This window comes from Triticum urartu, chromosome 1A (genome assembly GCF_056163025.1).
Source record: "Triticum urartu cultivar PI428250 chromosome 1A, HENAU_Tu73, whole genome shotgun sequence".
Taxonomy (NCBI): Eukaryota; Viridiplantae; Streptophyta; class Magnoliopsida; order Poales; family Poaceae; genus Triticum; species Triticum urartu.
The window spans coordinates 577,053,591-577,068,823 of record NC_141873.1 but is presented as its reverse complement, the minus strand read 5'-3'; the positions used below and the strand labels follow the sequence as shown (position 1 = coordinate 577,068,823).

The 15,233-nt window shown below is 42.2% G+C and overlaps 2 pseudogenes across 1 annotated transcript; one reads left to right on the top strand and one right to left on the bottom strand.

Annotated features, from left to right (window-relative positions):
- The first annotated feature begins 490 nt into the window (after positions 1 to 490).
- Positions 491 to 4,244, top strand: LOC125531470 (uncharacterized; annotated as a pseudogene). Its single transcript, XR_015615431.1, has 7 exons — positions 491 to 1,427; positions 1,527 to 3,091; positions 3,158 to 3,259; positions 3,336 to 3,404; positions 3,482 to 3,720; positions 3,801 to 3,881; positions 3,963 to 4,244. The product of XR_015615431.1 is annotated as an uncharacterized LOC125531470 (transcript).
- A 498-nt stretch (positions 4,245 to 4,742) lies between these two features.
- LOC125532484 (putative GABA transporter 2) overlaps positions 4,743 to 15,233 on the bottom strand; it is a 247,043-nt pseudogene continuing 236,552 nt past the window's right edge.

The following is a 15,233-nucleotide window of genomic DNA, read 5'->3' as shown; positions in this document are numbered from 1 at the left end:
CTCGCCGGCTTCCTCACACAGGCGCCGCAAATTCCATCGTTGTTGACTCGCCGTGCCTCTGCCCTGGCGTGCTGCCCTCATCACCCGTCGCTCGACCCGTTCCGCCGTCGCCGCTCGACCCGTTCCGCCGCCGCCGCTCATCTTGCCGTGAGTTACAGGTGTTCTCCCATCTTGTCTGTTGATCTCTCTTTCTCTCCCTACCAGTACAGGTTTCCTCCTCTATATCTCTCTCTTCCTTTAATCTGATCTCACATGTGGAATTAGGAAGCAAGTCATCCAGGAACCTTATATCATGGAGATTTTGGTGGAGGAGAGCTAGTTTGTTGGCTTCACGACAACAAAAAGTTTAGCTCGCTGTGATGGAGCCGGAGGGCGCAGTTCCAGCAGGGTCAGTCACAAATTCTATGAATCGTTAACGTCAGTTTTTTTATGAATAGTTAGAACTAACCATTGTTTGTGTTTCGAAAATCCGTGTAATTTTGTAGGGAAGAAGGTGCGCGCGTTGTCATTTATGAATTAACTGTTAGACTTCTCCGATTTGTCGCAAAGCTTGACGATGGCACCGAGCGTCAAGTTGCCGAGCATGATATTGAGTTTGAGGTTAACATGAAACATTTTACGGTTGAAAAAATGGTCGAACTCATTCGGTCCAAAATTGTTTGGGGAAGTAGGCAAGAGGTACATATTTTGTGCCAAGACAAGCACTTTGAATCAGTTGAGAGGATCGATAATTATTGGAAGCTACTGACAGCTTTTCTTGAGAGATGGGAAGAAAAAAATTGCTAGTGCTAGCTCAAGTTGTGGACATTGCAAATGGGGTTACAGCATCATATTGCTCTGAAAATATCCCATCTAGTGAGATTGTGGACAATATTATCTGCTCAAGTTCCGACGTTTACCAGTCGAATGCAAGTAGTGCAACATGTGTCGACAATTCTACAACTGGTAATTTTCTTATTAGCAATTCGAGATATATGCAATCTGATGGTGAAGTCATTGATTGGTCCACTATTGCGATAACTCCTATTGGTGATGATGTAATATATCCTATATCCCATGAAGACATGTGTGAGGTACTCGGAATTGAGGATGAGACCGAGGATGCTCAACCAGTAAATGAGCCAGTTCCGGTTGTCGCCGGCCATGTTAGTGATGAGTTAATGGCTGAAGGAGCTATACCAGTTGATGATCACGTTCCCGAGGAGATAGAGATGTCATATGACAAAGATTATCCTAAAGTTGAGGAAGGGTCAATCTTTCCAACAATGATAGATTGTAGGAGGGCTGTGAGGCAATGGGCAATTAATGAAGAATTTAACCTCGGAACTCATAGAGCTAATAAGAGTATGTGGATGGCACATTGTATGGCTGAGGATTGTCCATGGAAAATAACATGTCGTTTGATGGCTGATAAGACAAAGACCAGGGTACCAACATAACTTACTATATTCAGTTTTTCTATTTATTTTGTACTATGGTAGCATTATCTTATTGTAGCGACACTAACAACTTTGTTCTATATGCAGGTTAACAAGATAGGGCCGGCGCACACATGTGTTTCAAGTAGCAGACTAAATTCAGCAATGGCCTCACAGGATTGGGTTCGAGAAAGGTCTAAGAAAATTTTGAGGAAAACTCCAAACATTGGTTGCAAGGATTTACAAGAGAAGTTGGAGGAAGATTGGAATGTAACCACTGGCTATGACACTGTATGGAAGGGGAGAGAAAGAGCAAAGGATGAGATCTATCGGTCTTGGGGTAGTAGTTTCCGATACCTATTCAATTTTAAAGCAGAGATGGAACTGAGATCTCCCGAAAGCATTGTTGAGGTCGATACTAAACTAATATGGATGGTAAGGTTTACTTCCACAGATTCTTTATGGCACTTAAGCCTTGTGTAGATGGATTCCATGCAGGATGTAGGCCTTATCTTAGCATAGACTCAACTGCATTAAATGGAAAGTGGAATGGTCATTTAGCTGCATGTACCGCTTTAGATGGTCATAATTGGATGTTTCCTCTTGCATTTGGTTTTATTGAGGTTGAAGATGAAGAATTGGACATGGTTCATGACACACTTGCATATAGCATTAGGGCCAATTTCAAAGCTTGCTATATGTACCGATGCATGCAAAGGCTTAGAAAATGTAGTTAAGAAAGTTTTCCCTCAGGCAGAACAAAGGGAGTGTTTCAGGCATTTGATGCAGAATTTTTCAAAAAGATATCGTGGTGACATAGTTGGATGCATGTGGGGTGCGGCCAAGACACATAGACCCTCAATATTTGAGTACCATTTCTCCAAGGTTCTAGAATCTAGCCAAACTGTGGGCAAGTATTTGCAAGATTACCATAATCTGAAGTGGATGAGGTCTAGTTTTGACACTGAGATCAAGTGTGATTACATTCATAACAACCTCGCGGAGAGCTTCAACAATTGGATTAAAGGAATCAAAGATCTTCCTGTTGATGGGTTGGCTGACACACTTAACGGAAAGATAATGAAATTGCTCGAGAAGAGGAGAAAGATTGGGGAGAAGCTACAAGGACGGATACTGCCAGCAGTTGTACAACAAGTGAATAATAGAACTAGAGGACTTGGGCACTTGAAAGTTACCAGATCAAGTAATTGGAAGTGTGAGGTGAGGGACATCAACAAAGACAATTTGAGGCATGTGGTTAACATAGAACAAAGTGAGTGCACGTGCCTCGAGTGGCAGCACACAGGCAAACCGTGTGAACATGCACTTGCTTTCTTGATTGGAAAAAGGAACGTGAAGATGGAAGATTATCTTCATGAATACTACTCTCTAGAAAGGTTTAGGGCAGCTTATAGGGGGGTTGTTGAGCCTCTCACAGACCGGTCACAATGGCCTAATGTTAAATTAGACTTTCTATTACATGCACCACTCCCCAAAAGTTAAGTTGGAAGAAAAAGGAAGCTGAGACTGAGAAGTTGCCTTGAAAAGGGAGGGGGGAATTATAAAAAGAAACCACCACCGAGAGGTCAATTAGGAAGCTAAAACAGGTGCAAGAAGTGTAAGCAATTGGGACATAGGCAAGCTGGTTGTCCGACTAATGGAGTGAAGAAAAGGTAATTTATATTGATTCATATTTGCTCTACTGTTTTCTTTGTAACATTGGTTGAATTTGTTGACAGGAACTCCAAATCTAGAAAGATAAAGCCAAACACCGAAATTGATGTTGAATGTACAATCCCAGGAGATGTCCTGCAAGGCAGCCCTCGTCCTGTCACAAGGAGGTAAAAATTAATGCTTTTCTTCAACTTCTCTAGTGGACATGATATATTTTTTTCTCAAACAATGCATATTGTGTAGTCAATCATCTCTTCGTAGCCCTCTTGGAGGGATGTCTCCACACGCTAGCCCTCGCCCTATGACGAGGAGGTAACACTGTTCTGCTTCTCTTATCTCTACAAATGTGGCATGTTTTTATATATAATAAATAGTGCATTTTTGTGCAGTCAATCTTCTCTTGGTAGCCCTAATGGAGGGATGTCGCCGTTGGTTGTCCCACACGCTAGCCCTCGCCCAATGACGAGGAAGTAACATTGTTTTGCTTCTCTTATTTGTACAAATGTGGCATGTTTTTATATATAATAAATAGTGCATTTTTGTGCAGTCAATCTTCTCTTGGTAGCCCTAATGGACGGATGTCGCCGTTGGTTGTCCCACACGCTAGCCCTCGCCCAATGACGAGAAAGTAACATTTTTTGTTGCTTGTCTTATCTCTACAAATGTGGGGTGTTTTTATATATATTATGAAGAATGTCTTTTTTGCAGTCAATCATCTCTTGGTACCCCTTTTGGAGAGACATCTTCATTGCCTGTCATACAAGGCAGCCCTAATCCAATCACAAGAAGGTGACGAAAATTGATGTTTTTCTTCAATTGTTGTTGTTTGTAGGCTACTTCCTTCATGAATGAAATTGTTGTATTATGCAGGCAACTTTCTATGGAAACAGAGACTCCCACTTCTCCACCAAATGTTGGTGTGAGGCCCGCAAAGAAGCTTACGCCGAAGAGGAGAAAAAGAGTGTAGAATGCCATTTTGTGATCATGTAGTGTGTAGTAGTCATCTTTACGAAATTGATGCTACTTCGCGTAGTCGATGCTTTTGGATTGAATTTACCCTTTCATTGTCTCTGGGATCTTGTCGTGTGCGTAGTCAGTTAACGACTCGCTTTATGCTTCTTGATGCAACTTGTGAGACAAATACTCACCTTATGCTTTAAATCTGAAACTCATGCATATTCATTCTGGATTGTCAAGTCTATGAGCACATCTGCACCTTATTCTGTAGTATTCATTCTGGATTGTCACCTTATGCTTTAATTTTTGTGACATGTCAAGTGGTACAGAAATAAAGAGAGGTCATGCCAAAAATTTTGGTGAAAATGCTGATGAAATTTCACTTATATCCATGTCAACAAGGCTATATATCAATACACGTAACTAATGGCAATGGTGGTTGATTTGCAGCAAGTCTAGTGGTATTAAGTGTGTCTTCATGGAATCAATCTGGACCATTAGACATGGATGGTTGAGCAGTTAGTATGTTTTGAGTCAAGCAAAAATGATGCTTTTTATATTAGTAGAAATAACTAGACGATCAAAGTTGAACCTCCAAATGTGTGTGCACCTCTTATAAAACAGAGATGAGAGGATAATGTTGTAGGAAATATGAATCAGAAGCGGAAGTATATATATGAGAACAATGGATTTTCAAATCCAGTCAACGGCATGGTCCCGAAATTGCTTCAATTGTCCAGCATTGAGCACAACCTTCCACATGAACGAGACCGCGCCGATGACTCCAACAGCCGTGAACATGGTCATGACTACCACATTGTATAGTACATTATTGAGTCATTGCAATTTATAGTCAGAAATTAAACGACCATCCATCCAATTGTTGCCACAATTCTCTTAGAGCATAGTCTATATTTTGTTAGTATTTTCCTTCCTTTTGTTGCAATCATCACCCACTATATAATAGTTCTATTTTGAGTAGGGCGTTTTGGTGACCGAGCTCCATGGAGCCCTTTATTTTTTAAAAATTCAAAATTCAAACTTTTTGAATTCAAAAAAATCTAAAAAAAAATATGCAACTATATAAGGATGAAATGTATGTGTGTGTAAAAATTCAAGATGAAATACTTTGAAATGCAACCTATACAAAAAGAAAAATTTCTGGACTTTGAGGATGAATAGTATCATGTGTTAAAAAGCCTCAGATTTGTCTTTTTTGCACAGCCTTCATTTCAACATATTTCGTCCTAAAAATTTACACACATGTGTGTTATGCCTCCATGTATATCTGTATTTTTTTAGATTTTTTTGAATTGTAAAAATATGAATTTTTATGAATTTTGTGTTTTTCAAAAACCGGCCTCCATGGAGGCCGAGCTCCAAAAGGCATTTTCGTTCTATTTTGAATTATGAAATGGCTCAGGATGTCATTTCCCACCGGAGTTCGGTAAAAAAAATCCCTTGCACATAAACTTTTTAGATTGATGAATACAATCTAGTTCTAGTATTATTGCTATTGATCCTTGGATGTCGCTCATATATGTGGAGACAACCGGCCTTGTGGGTATTGATGGCCCATAGAAGGAGCCTGCCAATATGTAAATAGGCACGGGACGAACTTGTCAATTTGTAAACAAATACCAATGAGAAGATGAAGGTGGTGTCTATTGTGAGATTCAGAGGACTAGATAAAAATACACTTGCTATAATTCAAAAAATTATCATAAACAACTCAAGATTTCTTGGAATTTTGGCAAATATTCATTTCTCCAGTCTTCAAGATCTGGTCCATTTTTCAGGTCAACGAGCAAATATATTACTCACTGACATGGTTACATTCCAAGATCATCAAATTCCTAAGACTGATAGAGATATTAGATATCGGGGAAGTGTCACTGGTTATCCTGTCCTTGGCGGCAAGTTCATGGGGTAGGCCATTTGCTTTTTTTTCCCTTGTTACGCTAATGTGGAAAGACAAGAAGAATGACGGAGTTGTCTGCCAGAAGGAAAAAAAACACACATACTGGTTCGTTGCGTCAGTCTGGATCTTTGGTCCGATAGCATAACAGTCTAGCTCATAAATCACAGGGGCGATGTACACAACGACTAGTTCTTTAAGTCTCATCAGCGCTGCTGTGGCTTATGCTTCTTCCACTGACGAACATGTATTGATATGCTTGCATGCAAAGACAAACACATGCCCTCCCTCTGTGGTCGCTGACTACGGCACCAATGTTGCTTTCTCCAGTCTCTGGAATAAAAGAGGCATTAGAGTTGATACCATAACAGCCTCGGCCATAGACCGATGGCGACATAGCTAGTCCATTTTGTGACTTAACAAATCCTGGGTTCCAACGTATGTATATGGCATGGCATACATATATTACAATTATAAAGATTAATCAAATACCATTGTTGCTAAATATTATGTTGATGTTATACAAATTTCAACATTTATCATTAAAGTAATTTTAAGTAGTACATGTAGTATAAATATTGCTTATCTTTTGAGACATTATCTCTCAGAAAATATTCTTTAAGTGTAGTCTCTGCAAGACAGAGGAAAAAACGAGAAAAAACTCAAGCTTGTGCAAATTAACTTATCACTTTAATGAATTATAGTGAATACATATGCATCTCTGCCCATGTTAGTATCAAGTATCTAGGTAATTAAATAATGGAAGTGTATTGACTAAACAAATATCTTGATAGAGGTTTCTCAAGAGTATAGTGTAAGTAAATATAAAGTTCTAGAGTGTTGCACTCGCACAACTCAATCAAGAGTCTGCACCATCCTATCTAACACAGAACCAACAACATAACAAGATTTAGGCATTCACATGATGATTTGGAAAGCCATATGCCGCAATAGATTCACAACCGATCTTACAATCTAACCAGGAGTTCTGAAGAGCAATAGAAAGGGGGTAGTGCCCGAAGGATTGACTAGTGAGACGATGGTTTAATTCCTGGCCCCTAGAAGGGCATTGGCCCTACATCTTGTTTATATTTTAAATCTCTTTCCAAGATATTCTAAACATTATAGATAACAATCTCCTCCCATGTTTTTTCTAGATAAATATCTCGTCCAACAATATGTCTTGAATGTAGTAGCACATATTACACATTAAAACATTATATGACCCGGAGCGAGTTACCTGAGGATGAAACCTTGGCCAGACAGATAACCCGGCGGTCTAAGTCGATGACAATTGTCAACGGAGAGTTACACTATTGCAGTGTTACTAGGGCATTTCAATGTTGTGTTTCTCCTGAAGAGGGCCGTGAAATTCTTCACGAGATTCATGAAGGAGATTGTGGTCATCATGCCGGCTCTAAATCTCTCGTGGCTAAAGCTTTTCTTCATGGATTTCATTGGCTGACGGCTCATGCTGATGCAGAGGATTTGGTCAGTAAATATGATGGTTGTCAGAATTTTTCACGATGAGCTCACGTACCGGCTCAAGAATTGAGGATGATTCCAATTACTTGGTCATTTGCAGTCTGGGGGCTTGATATGGTTGGGCCTTTCAAAAGGTCCAAGGATAAAAAGACCCACCTTTTGGTGGAAGTTGACAAATTCACAAAGTGGGTCGAAGCAGAGCCGGTCAGTAAGTGTGACGCGGCAACAACAGTTCAGTTCATCAAAAAGGTGTTTTTCTGCTTTGGTTTTCCCCACATCATTATAACTGATAATGGCACTAATATGTCCAAGGTGCTATGAAAGAGTTTTGTCAACGTGAGCATATTCGACTTGATGTATCATGAGTGGTTCACCCCCAATCCAATGGTCAAGCTGAGAGAGCCAATCAAGAAATTTTGAGAGGCATCAAGCCCCGGCTTATGGTTCCTTTGCAGAGGACGCCGGGTTGTTGGGTGGAGGAGTTACCCTCAGTGTTATGGAGTATCAATACTACCCCCAACAGATCTACGGGTTACATGCCTTTCTTCATGGTTTACGGAGCAGAGGCGGTTCTCCCTAGTGACATCCATCACGACCGCCTCGTGTGGCGGCTTATGTTGAAGCTGACAATGAAAAAGCACATCGGGATGCACTTGACCTGTTAGATGAGAAGCGTGACCTTGCGGCGGCTCGTTCGGCGATTTACCAACAAGATCTGCGCCGTTATCACAGCCGCCGGGTTAAGACCAGAACCTTTCAAGAAGGTGACTTGGTGCTCCGGCTTATCCAGGATCAAACTGATATGCACAAGCTATCCCCACCTTGGGAAGGACCCTTTGTGGTCAGCAAGAATCTGAACAATGGATCATACTACCTTGTCGATGTTCGAGACCACAAGGACTCACACACGTCGGAGGAGGAGACCCGCCTGCCATGGAATATTTCTCATCTTCGGCCTTATTACACGTGAGCCACCGGCTCTTATGATGTACATATTTTGACAATGTATATACTATAATGAATATAATAAAGCCGGCATCCATGATAAAGCAGGGCCTCTGTTGTTTCATTTCTGATAATAATGAGTCTTTATTGACACTTCATATGGTCACATGGGGGCTTCCGGCTCATTGGGCGAAGCTATGATTACCTTTTGATCCGGCTTATACGCCATGCTTACAAAACACTTGGGGGCTTGCTACCCAGGTTAAAGGGACCAAAAAAAGTCTATTGCAAAGCACAACTCAAACATAGCTACCCTGCTTTGATGTCATTTGGGGGCGACCTGCTTAATGAGCAGAGCCTTGATTACCCTCTTGATCCGGCTTGTATGCCTTTAATAAAATATTACTTGGCGACTCTTTGTTCAATGTACAAGAGTTTTTATGACCCTTGTAATAGGCTTAAAAGCCAGGCTTGGAAGCCAGGTGTATTCACCTAAAAATCCGGGTTATCTTGCCTTTTTAAGTCTGCCACTCCACCCAAGTTGACTGGAATGACCCGCCGTACTTTTGACAGTCAATCTTATACAAGATCCTGAACTTGTCAAAGTTAAAACGACGATTGGTCATGTGAGGCCCGACTTATAAGGTTTGCATGAAGGTTTAACTCAGTGGTTGTGTGGCCCTTTGAAAGCACTTGAGATTTGGGCTTGGCGGCCTATGAAAGCCTTGTTTTCCTGCTTTATTATTTCTATTTGAACATTTTTGGGTTCATCTTTGTACCATAGTAATATATGGTTTAAAACGATTCAAGCCATGTAGCCTTACTTTCTATGGCTCATATTTGAGTACATCCATGGTTTTTATAACCCGTCCTGGCTTTGGAGTATAAGCCGCCAGTGTATGATAATGTTAAATACTTGGAAGCATTTTGCTCTAAGTTTTGGGACATTACCCCTTGCTGCATATGGCGTTGTAAGCCAGCAGTATATGACAATTAAGCAGAGCATTATGTGATCAAATCTTTTGGGTTGTTACCCTTACTGCACTAGTATGATAAGCTGGCAGTGTGATCAAATATCACAGTGGTTCTATATTGGGTATTATGACCCGTTCTGCGGTAAACCGCCAGGACACTCGTGATCTGTTGTATGCAGGAACAGACTCTAATTGATGGCATTATAAGCATAAGTGGCAACTATTAATTTGGCGGATAAACAATATCATGCAAAACAAAACGTGCACGATGGCACGGCAGATCATATTTTTCACTAAACTATTACATGACTCTGCGAGTCCAAATGATCAAATATTTTCCAGAAGATCAAATATAAACCGCCTGGTGGGTTAATTTTCTTGGCCTTGATGGCCTGAAGCTTCTGGATCATCCCTCGCCGGTTGTTCATCATCCTCCGTCGTTTGGAAATTTGGTGATGACCAGTCAATGCCAGACAAGGCTTGGAATTCAGCTTCATCATCTATAAGCTCGGACAGACCAACTTCAGGAGCGAAGGTATGCTTACGGATTGGAGGGATCAGATCCATCACTTTGTAAGCCGGAGTAGGCATCTTCTGATTCTCCATATTATAAGCCGCCTGGTATCTTGAAAGATCCGTTTCATCGGCAATCAGGTTGGCCAGTGGACGTATCTCCTTCACACAGGCAGCGAAGTCTTTCTTGTCAAAAGGAGTGCCATCTTCTTTGAGACTTGGATATCCCGTCGCAAGCTCGGCTGGATCTAACTCTGCTTGCTATGCTTTGGCCCGGCTCAAAGCCGTTACAGCACCAGCTCTTGCAGACGACCGCTTTATTTCTTCAATTCTAGCTGGCAGAACAGAAAGTTTTTTCAAGACGTCACTTAGCAGAGTGGGCGCTTGATTGGTAGGGGAGAAAGTGGCCAGCATGTGCTGTGTCCCAGTATATAGCTATTCAACAAGCGTGTATACGGCTTCCAGCTTCACAAGCATCTCTTGACCAAGGTTGCTGCTCCTAGGCCCTGTGTAACAATGGGAGAGTTGATCAGAGATAGTTTGTAACATGAAATATAAAACTTGGTTATGATTCTAGCAATATTGCTTACCAAAGATAGCAGAAACCATCTGGGATATATGGTGCTTTAAGCCGGTATGCTCAGTGGTCATCTCTTGGGGAGAAGCTTCAGCTTTTTCAGCCCGCTGTATAAGAGCAGTTCTTTCTTCAGCACAGGCGTTCTTTTCCGTGTTGAAATTGGTCTTCAGCTTTTCTGTTTCATCCAGGGCAAATTTGAATTTTGAGTCGGCCTTCCGAGTCTCAGATTCTTGATTCTCTAGTTGAATTTTTACACCAACCAATTGTGATTCAAGTTGAGCAGTGGCATCCTATACATGAGCAGATTTGAGTACATGTTCACAGTTGGGTCACATGAGTAAAAGTCCCAAGCCTTTTGCAAGCAACAACGCTTGGCACTTGGGGGCTAATGCTTATAGAAAAATTCTTCATACCATGACATATATGGATAAGTCCTAAGCACTTTGCAAGCAAGAGCACTTGGCACTTGGGGGCTAATGCATATTGCTCGCGATTTATCACTACCTTATGATGACCCGGTTGTGCTGTAAACGAACATAGCCAGCTCATGAGGACTACACAAGTATGCTTTGATTTGTAAACAATGATGAACAGTCGCAGTTCATTCATGCTGATTAAACTGGCCCTTGGGGGCTACGGATGCAATGTTAATTCTTTGTAAGTTATAGACCCGGTTTAACCTGGCCTTTGAAAGGATTCTACCAAAGATGCTTTTTATATTCATGGCGGTTCTAAGTCTACAACATATTCAATTCTATGATACACAGTAGACTTGAGGGCTGACATGATATGCATAATTTATTAAGCAGGAGCTCATACCTCATATTTTTGATGCATCTGTTTCACCATATCAATTTCAAGATCTCGGCTGGTATGCACTTGGTTGAGATAACCAAAGAGTACTTCACTGATACTTAATTGAGAGTACTTGGCGATGTCAAATCTCACTTTCCGCCTCTCAGTAAGTTCCTCTTTGGCAGAATGTTTGGCCAAGACAGTAGGTTTTCTCGGTTCTTGGAAGGAGGAGCCAGTAATAAGAACATCTTCAGCATGCGTTTCTGACGGTTTAATTGGGCTTGATGATTCAGTGTTCAAAGGATTGACATTTGTGTGATATCTGGGGTCAGGAATTTCTGGTGACAGATCATTAACAGTTTCTTCTGGTTGTTGCACGGAAGCTTCAGACGCCGGAATTTGCTGCTCCGGCTCATGGACTTTGGGGTCTTCAGCCGATTTGATCACCTTTGCCTTCTTGCTAGGTTTTGCCTTTCCACTACAAAGAGTTGTGGGAGGTTAGTACAAGTATAAGGATACAAAGTGGTAGGAAATAACAATTGTTACCCAGGGGCAGTTTTGAAAGCTGGCAGTTGGGTCTGTGATGAGTCGCCAGACGAGGAGTGAGAAGTCCCCCGATAGTTTGAATCAGAAGAATTAAGCGGCTGATGAATAAGACCCGCCAGAGGATAAAAAGAGTTTAAATTTGAAGGGACCTCGTTTCGACGTTTCCGCGGAGCTGGAGTATCTGGTAAACCAATTCTCCACCTCCACTGGTCCGGGTCTGGCGCCGATTCTCATGCTGCTGTTGCTTCAAAAGAAAGTGAGGATCGTGATGAGCTAATGGGTGAGAAAAGCTTACTTTCCGGGTTACTCGTCGAATTTTCTGTCTTGGCAAAGGCTCCGAGTTGGAGGAAATAACAGTTACCTCTTCATCGCCCGCTTGACTGGCCCCCGTGTCATCCTGATAATAATGAATGTCAATAAGATAATTGAAAAAGGAGCCAAGGGAGTCAAGGGCTACCTCCGACTCAATACTGTCGTCCAACTCAACCATATCGGAAGCGCTTAATTTCTTTTTGTTCTTCTTGGCGGCTTTTTTGGTGGCTCTTGCTTTGGCCCTGGCTTTCTTAGCAGCTTTGTGGTCGTCCTCCTTATTCCAAAAAGCGGATCCAGCCTGTGAAGATTATTAAAACTGAGTCGATATAACATGTGAATGATAAGGAAAAATAAATGATTTGAAGACTCACAACTGGTGGCGGGTTAAGTTTGCAGAAAGGGTTCAGTCCCACTTTACTGCAGTCTTCCAGGCCCTCATTAAGAAGGGTTTTTTTCATCTCATTGATTGCGTTATCAGTTAAATGCGTGGAGCTGTGGCGTAATGGATCTTTTGCATCACACGTATAAGTGCACATTAAGCCGGTTCGGTGGCTGAAGGGTATGATTCTCCAAGAAACCCAACACCGAACCAAGTCAATACCAGTTAAACCATTTCCCAGCAGGCCCTTGACCTTTGAAATAGTGGGTGCAAGCTTTGCGCGTTCAGCAGTGGTAAGCCGTTCGGGAAGATGATGTTTTGGATCGAGCCGCTGAACACGATAACCTGGCAGATGATTCTCATCAGCCGGAGGAGCGTCTTTACAATAAAACCATGTCTAGTTCCAATCTTTGGGGTGACTTGGCACGCGAGCATAGGGGAAGATAGCATCTCTTCTTCGTTGAATTGAGACCCCGCCAAGTTCTAAGCTGGGTCCATTAGTGAACTCGTTTTGCCGGTTCAGATAAAAATATTCCCTAAAGAGTTCAACACTGGGTTCCTCTTGAAGGTATACTTCACAGAAAACTTGAAAATTACAGATATTTGACATGGAGTTGGGTCCGATGTCTTGAGGATGAAGTTGAAATAAGTGCAGAACATCTCGGAAAAACATGGATCCGGGTGGAGAGAAGCCCCGATTCATGTGATTAGTGAAAACAATGACCTCACCATCCTGCGGCTGAGGTCTTTCTTTGTCTGGTTTGGGAGCGCGCCAATGCATGATGTTTTTTGCTGGTAAAAAGCCGACTTTTACAAAGTCCTCGAGCGTTTTATCGGTGACAATCGAAGGAACCCAATTACATGAGGTAACTGTCTTCGGCATCGTAAGGGAAGAAGCCTAACAGAAAGAAATATTGCCGGTTTAAATTGATTTATTAAGCCAGAGATGAGCGTTGCAGTAAATATTCACATTGGCGGCTTAAATGGGGCCTAATGACATATGGCTAGTTACGACGGGTGATGTAAGCCGCCATGACAATACTGATATTTAAGATCTATCAAGGGCAAAAATTCTGTTAAGTGTTGGATAAACAGGTTTTACAGATTGGTGCAGTCAATTTTGAATCTGGCACTATTCGGAAAATAAAATAAAATCAAAACCTAGTATTGCAGCAGCGGAAGAGCTAATATATTGGCAAGATTTCTACATCTGGGAAGCATCTTCAGTGATTAAGGGAAGGTATAGAGACAGATTCCGCATATTTTAAAGGCCATCTTTGGATCAAAATAAGGATTAAATAAAGGTGTGATGAAGAACAATGACGAACTCTTAAGAACTTCAGAAACCCTAATGGAGATCTATGGTGGGGAAGATAAAGTGCTTACTAGGACCGCTGAGCAACGGAGAAGCACCGCAGTTCTCTGGTCTCGTTCAGGTCGATGCAGCGACCGCGGTCGAGGAAGTTGACGAGGTCGTCGGCGGCGGTGTTCAGATGCGCAGATGCGTTGCGAGAGGGAGAGAGGTTGAAGACAAGAAGGCAAAGGGGGGAGAGTGAAAAGGAACCCCTGGCCCTATTTATAAGGCTGGAAGGATAAGTGACATGCACGGGAATCAAGGAGACCAAAAAATGGATATGTGACGACGCAGACGCCTCGATTTTTGGACGATCATTAAAGAAGAAGATATATTAAGATTTGGGCCTTATGTAATATTAATGACAGGTGATGTCATGGCGGATTACCACAATCCCAGCAGATGACGTCATGGCGGATTACACGATTTCACAAGAATAAATGAAGAAGGATTTTTCTAAGTGTTGAAGATTGACATGAACAAGTTCAAATCAACCTGGGGCCTAATGTTGGGGATATAACTATTGGGTATGACCCGCCCAGAAGGGGCCGGGTTATACCAATGGCGATTCATTAACACAAGGCCCATGAAGATGTTGAAGCTGGCGGTTCATGGAGCAGACTTGCTAAGGGCCCAAAGCCCAAAGGCGACTTAAGGCCCATAGGTGTAAACCGACATATATGTATGAATTGTACTGTAAGGCAAGTGTAATTAGTCACCGAGCCGGACATGTTGTCTATGAGTTGGCCGGGACTCCGTGAGCCGCTGGGCGTCAACCTGTATATATAAAGGGACAACCCGGCGGCGGTTTAGGGCAAGAAAGAAGAGATCGAAAGCTAGGTCAAGTGCATTCGCTCCCTGGTAATCGAGACATAAGCAATACCACCTCAAACTAGATTAGGCGTTTACCTTCACCGCAAGGGGCCGAATCAGTATAAACTCCCCGTGTCCTTTGTCCCGTTTTAACCCCTTTAAGCTAACCTGGTTGCGATGGCTCCACGACTAAATCCTCACACTAGGACATCTGCCATGATAATTCCACGACAAAAACCATGTCAGAAGCATGTTTTATATGACCTAGCTTATTACTTGGAGGAGAATGAAACTATAAATCAAAGTTCAGCAGAGATTGCGGATCCACCGACCACTGCAACACCAAACTAACAACAATAGATGTTTCTAGGGCAGCAAACTTGATTGTATCCAGTAAGCATGTCAGCTGCGTGTGCTGGTGGTGTTGCCATCATCACGAGCAAGCAGACTTGTACGGGGAGAAAGACAATGAAGATTTGGATGCCGCTATTCGCCATCTCCTACAGAGAGCATCTACAATCGGACCGGGCAAATCCAGGCCCCTATACGTCTGGGCGCGTCCGCACAGCACCG